Below are 6545 nucleotides of genomic sequence, written 5' to 3' on the forward strand. Positions count from 1 at the left end.
TAGAAAGGGCTTGGTTGATGTAGGGGCAGCATGCAAGGCCAGAGGGCAGAGCAGGGAAGGGAGGGGATCACTCAGTGTAGGTCAGCGCAAGTCCTGCCTCCACTGCAATGCATCAAGGTTCCAGCAGCCTAGGGGATCCAGGCCATGGGCAGGGCTGTGTTTTCTGTAGGGAGCATTCAGGGCACAGAGACCAGCCAATTCCACTCCTCTGCCCCAGGCAAGTAGATCCTCAGAGAGAAACCTAGACAAAAGGACTGCCAACCGAGGGCACTGTGAGGGGCTACCTGGCATGCAGAGGTGGGGAGGCCGGGTTGGTGGGTAGGCAGAACCCAATGGAGGAGCCCAGATTAAAAAGAGGCAGGGGTAATGGAGGGTCCAGGCAGTGCCAGGATACCACAGCACAAGGGAAAGAGAGTGGGGGCAGAGGAGGGCTTTGAGCCTTCCTCCCCTTCAGCACCCAAAGGGCTCCAGGCTGGGTGTGGGTGGGGTGAGGGCCAGGAACCCAGCATGGAGCCCAGGTTAGGGACCCAGAGGATGGCCCATGCCTGGGGAAAGCAGGGAAGGGCAGTTCCTGGAAGGTGGCCTGGCACTAGTGTTCTGCACTACAGGGTAGCCAAGGGTGCAGGGAAGTGGCCCCACAAGGGATTGGCAGTCAAAACTCAGGGACTAAGAAGCAAGAAGACCCGAGCGCGCGGCTGGGCGGCCGGCCGGGCGGCCGAGGAGGATGACGAGGAGGCGTGGCGACGCGGGCCGGACCCAGCCAGGGCGGCAGGGCGGGCGCCGCCCGAGGGGGTAGGGCGCGCGCGGGGCGCGCCGGGCCGGGGAGGCGCGCTCCGGCCGCGCTCACTCCGCGCTCCCTTGCTCTCTCCCTCCCTCCTCCCTCGGCAGCCGCGGTGGCAGCAGGAGAAGCAGGCGGCAGCGGCGGCTGGGGATCAGACATGGCGGCGGATCTGAACCTGGAGTGGATCTGCTCCCTGCCCCGGTCCTGGACTTATGGGATCACCAGGGGCGGCCGAGTCTTCTTCATCAATGAGGAGGCCAAGAGCACCACCTGGCTGCACCCTGTCACTGGCGAGGCCGTGGTCACTGGACACCGGCGGCAGAGCACAGATTTGCCTACTGGCTGGGAGGAAGCATATACTTTTGAAGGTGCAAGATACTATATAAACCATAATGAAAGGAAAGTGACCTGCAAACATCCAGTCACAGGACAGCCATCACAGGACAATTGTATTTTTGTAGTGAATGAACAGACTGTTGCAACCATGACGTCTGAAGAAAAGAAAGAACGGCCTATAAGTATGATAAATGAAGCTTCTAACTATAACATGAGTTCAGATTATGCAGTACATCCAATGAGCCCTATAGGCAGAACATCACGGGCTTCAAAGAAAGTTCATAATTTTGGAAAGAGGTCAAATTCAATTAAAAGAAATCCTAACGCACCTGTGGTCAGACGAGGTTGGCTTTATAAACAGGACAGTACTGGCATGAAGCTGTGGAAGAAACGCTGGTTTGTGCTTTCTGACCTTTGCCTGTTTTATTACAGAGATGAGAAAGAAGAGGGTATCCTGGGAAGCATACTATTACCTAGTTTTCAGATAGCTATGCTAACCTCTGAGGATCACATTAATCGCAAATATGCTTTTAAGGCAGCCCATCCAAACATGCGGACATATTATTTCTGCACTGATACAGGAAAGGAAATGGAATTGTGGATGAAAGCCATGTTAGATGCTGCCCTTGTACAGACAGAACCTGTGAAAAGAGTGGACAAGATTACATCCGAAAGTATACCAACTAAAGAAACCAATAACATTCCCAACCATAGAGTGCTAATTAAACCAGAGGCCCAAAACAACCAAAAAAAACAAGGAAATAGGCAAAATTGAAGAAAAAAGGTCATTAGAAGCTGAAAAATACGGATTTCAGAAGGATGGTCAAGATAGACCTTTGACAAAAATTAATAGTGTAAAGTTGAATTCTTTGCCATCTGAATATGAAAGTGGGTCATCATGCCTAGCCCAGACTGCACACTACAGACAAGTCAATGTGAATAGTTCAGAGAACAAGATAGTCAATGTCAGCCTAGCAGATCTTAGAGGAGGAAATCACCCAAATACAGGGCCTTTGCACACAGAGGCTGATCGAGTCATACAAAGAACAAATTCAATGCAACAGCTGGAACAATGGATTAAAATCCAGAAAGGGAGGGGACATGAAGAAGAAACCAGAGGAATAATTTCTTACCAAACTTTACCAAGAAATATGCCAAGCCACAGAGCCCAGATTATGGCCCGCTACCCTGAGGGTTATAGAACACTCCCAAGAAACAGCAAGACCAGGCCTGATAGTATCTGCAGTGTGACCCCTTCCAGTCATGACAAGACAGTAGGAGCTGGAGCAGAAGAGAAACGGAGGTCGATGAGAGATGACACTATGTGGCAGCTCTACGAATGGCAACAGCGTCAGTTCTATAATAAGCAGAGCACCCTTCCTCGACACAGTTCTTTGAGCAGTCCTAAAACCATGGTTAATATTTCTGACCAAACAATGCACTCTATTCCCACATTGCCTTCCCATGGTTCAATAGCTGTTTACCAGGGTTACTCCCCTCAGCGAACATATAGATCAGAAGTATCTTCACCAATTCAGAGAGGAGATGTGACAATAGACCGTAGACACAGGGGTCATCACCCTAAGCATGTCTATGTGCCTGACAGAAGATCAATGCCAGCTGGCCTAACTTTACAGTCTGTTAGTCCCCAGAGCCTCCAAGGCAAAACGCTATCACAAGATGAATGTAGAGGCACATTATATAAATACAGACCTGAAGAAATAGATATTGATGCCAAGTTAAGCCGATTATGTGAACAAGATAAAGTGGTACATGCACTGGAAGAGAAACTTCAGCAACTCCACAAGGAGAAATACACGCTTGAGCAAGCTTTGCTGTCAGCCAGCCAAGAGATAGAAATGAACGCAGATAACCCAGCAGCCATTCAGACAGTGGTATTACAGAGGGATGATTTGCAAAATGGACTGCTTAGTACATGTCGAGAACTCTCTCGAGCCACTGCCGAACTGGAACGAGCATGGAGAGAATATGATAAGTTGGAATATGATGTAACTATTACCAGGAACCAGATGCAAGAGCAGCTAGATCGCCTTGGTGAAGTTCAGACTGAATCAGCAGGAATTCAACGTGCACAGATTCAGAAAGAACTTTGGAGAATCCAAGATGTCATGGAAGGGCTAAGTAAACACAAACAGCAAAGAGGCACTCCAGAAACAGGTATGGCAGGATCAAAACCTTTCTCTACAGTTAAGTACAAAAGTGAGGGTCCAGACTATAGACTCTACAAGAGTGAACCAGAGTTAACAACAGTGGCAGAGGTTGATGAACCTAATGGAGAAGAAAAATCAGAACCTGTTTCAGAGACGGAAACTCCAGTTATTAAAGGTTCCCACTTTCCTGTTGGAATAGTTTCTCCAAGAACAAAATCACCTACACCCGAATCTTCGACAATAGCTTCATATGTAACCTTGAGGAAAACTAAGAAGATGATGGATCTAAGAACGGAAAGACCAAGAAGTGCAGTAGAACAGCTCTGTTTGGCAGAAAGTACTCGACCTAGGATGACTGTGGAAGAACAAATGGAAAGAATAAGAAGACATCAGCAAGCATGCCTAAGAGAAAAGAAGAAAGGATTAAATGTTATTGGTGCTTTAGACCAGTCACCCCTACAAAGTCCTTCTAATTTAAGGGATAATCCATTCAGGGTTACTCAGATTCGAAGGAAGGATGATAACGTTAAGGAATTGGATGCTGTTCATAGAGAAAATGTTATAAAGACCAACCATGAAACTCCTGCAACAGAAAGTGTTCAACTGAAAGAAGATGATCCTCAAAATACGGATATCAGCAAAGAGTTTAAAAGAACTGAAAATGTTTTTTATGAAATGCTTTTCACACCTGAGCCAAATGGAATAAATTCTGAGGAAGCAATGGATAAAGAGAGGAACAAAGAAAAAATATCTGAGGATATTACATACAGCTCTCAAGATGAGACACACATCACAAATCATAAGCCAGAAGCCCATACTGAAGAAGATACAAAGAACAATATTCATGAGCAGGAAGACACTGTTATTTCTTATGAACCAACTCCGGAGCTTTCTAGAGAAAATGAAACAATGGCAGTGAAAAGTCTGTCCCCGTCTCCTGAGTCCTCAGCATCGCCAGTTCCATCCACTCAGCCGCAGCTCACAGAAGGATCACATTTCATGTGTGTGTAGTCTCAGAACTATACTGACTTCTGTTGAAACCAGTCACAACTAAAGATGTGGACCTTTGGCAATGTAAGAAGATATTGTACAGTATATTTTAAATCTATGAAATTCATAGTTTTTGATGCTTTCAACCACAGAGCATCATTTTACCACTTCTGGAAAATGTTTATTCCAAAACAGTTTTAATGGCCCATATGTACACTCCATAATCTCAAGGTTATCATTCTGACACCAGCTTGCTGCTATGATTTCAGAGCACATAAGTAAAGGTGCTTTTTAATGTGCAGTCTATAGAAAGAGCTTACTTAGTTGCTGATTTTCAGATTTTGATGTTTCTTAAGTCTAAGTGAATTTATATTTCTTTTTGCTTTTCAGTACATAAAGTTACTTATTATTTCAAGTGAGACTTGCTTTTCTTTCTTTTTCCTTTTTTTTCCCCTTTCTTTCTGATTTTGGATACTGCAATGCTTTGTTTCACACTTGATTTGTAAAAATTTTATATATATATATATATATATATATATATATATTTAAAATATGCCATTTTATTATTGCTAAGTGAAGTATGTCCTGTTTTCTGCTATAATTCTTTCTCAGTCAGATTGCAATGTCAGCAGTTACTGCCACACTCTTGTCAGCTTAAACACAAATGTTATCGCTTACCTTTTCTTAAAAAAAAAAAATAATTAAAAGTGTAGGTATTTTGAAGTACTGGACTTATACTTCATTGGAATAGATGTGTATAGCAATAAGCAGGTTTCCAAATCCAGTACTTAGTTTGTTTACAAATGTAATTATGTTCATTGTGTATATATTATGCAATGAGCACTTGTAATGTATTAAAGGCTAATTCCTATTGTTTAAATGCAAATGTTCATATCTCATTTCTTTTTATCATGTTAAATAAATGTTGATGTTCTTAAAAAAAAAAAAAAAGAAGCAAGAAGGTCCACCAGAAGAGGCTCAAACGAGGACCCATTCCAGGGAATGGAGAGCCAAGCCATTGCAGGGGCAGGGGACTCAGTAAAATGGACAAGGTTGTGGAGTGAAGGCAGGTGATCCAGCAGGCGGGAGCTAGGCTCCAGGCTCAGGGCCACTGCCAGGTATCAGAGTTCCAGGTTCAGGACCATGGGACCAGGGAGAGCCAACAGCCCAGGCAAAGGGCAGGGCTCTGTTTCTCATAAGGCGAACTAGCCCAGGTGAGACTCCAGGGCCAGGGACCCAGCAAAGGAGGCCTGGGAAGAAAAGGGGGCCAGGAGGAGGGTGAAGGAAGAGCACAGCAGGGGTTCACAGTGGGTTCAGAATGGGTTGAGAGCCAGGACCCAAGCCGGGAGGCCAGGCAAGGATCCACCCAATAGACCAGTGATGAGGGACCCAAGGTTCAGGAGACTGGAGAGCACCTGGAAAGCATGAGGGGATGGGGAGGAAGTGGGTGCAGGATGGACCAGGAGACAGAGTAGGGAAAAAGTGCACCAAGGTGATTGTGCTATGGGGCAAAGCAAGGGGACCTCAGGTCAGACCCAACACAAAGCAATGCCACTCTTTGCCTAGCTACAGGTGGAACACAGGGCCTCAGGCAATTGCTTTTCTGCAATTTTTACTTTCTCTTAACTGCCAGGAGTCAATGTTCCAGCATGGGGACCAAAGTGCAAAGGGTTAGGGTTAGGGAGGGCTGGGTTGGGGTAGGGGCAGCATGCAAGGCCAGAGGTCAGAGGAGAGAAGGGTAGGCATCACTCATGTCTAGGTTGGGGAAAGTTCCAACTCCACTGCCAGGCATCAGGGTTCTGGCGGCAAAGGGGACCCAGGTGAGGGGCAGGGCTGTGTTTCCCATAGGGAGCATTCAGGGCACAGAGGCCAGCCAATCCACTCCTCTGCCTCAGGTGAGCAGGTCCTCAGAGAGGGACCTGAGCCTAAAGAGGGCAAAAGAGGGCACAGTAAGGGGATACCTGGCGTGCAGAGGTGGTAGGGGTTGGTGGGGAGCCAGGACCCATTTAAGGAGGCCAGGCTAGGTATAAGCATGCAGAGTGGAGGGTCCAGACAGTGGCAGAATACCATAGCACAGGGGAACAAAGGGTAAGCACAGGAGGAGGTCGGAAGAAGGGACAGGGATAGGGTCTACAAGAAGGGCAGCCAGAGTCTCAAGCAAGGAGCCATGCCCAGGAATGGAGAGCCAAGGTGAGTGACTGGGCTAAGGTGCATGAAAATGGACAGAGCTGGGGATAGGATGGAGGGGAGAATGGGGAGTGGGTGCT

At 46.8% G+C, this 6545-nt stretch overlaps 1 pseudogene; it reads left to right on the top strand.

The window, feature by feature from the left end:
- Positions 1 to 882: 882 nt before the first annotated feature.
- Positions 883 to 2042, top strand: LOC144374116 (pleckstrin homology domain-containing family A member 5 pseudogene; annotated as a pseudogene).
- Positions 2043 to 6545: the final 4503 nt, after the last annotated feature.

This window comes from Ictidomys tridecemlineatus, unplaced genomic scaffold (assembly GCF_052094955.1).
Source record: "Ictidomys tridecemlineatus isolate mIctTri1 unplaced genomic scaffold, mIctTri1.hap1 Scaffold_581, whole genome shotgun sequence".
Lineage (NCBI taxonomy): Eukaryota > Metazoa > Chordata > Mammalia > Rodentia > Sciuridae > Ictidomys > Ictidomys tridecemlineatus.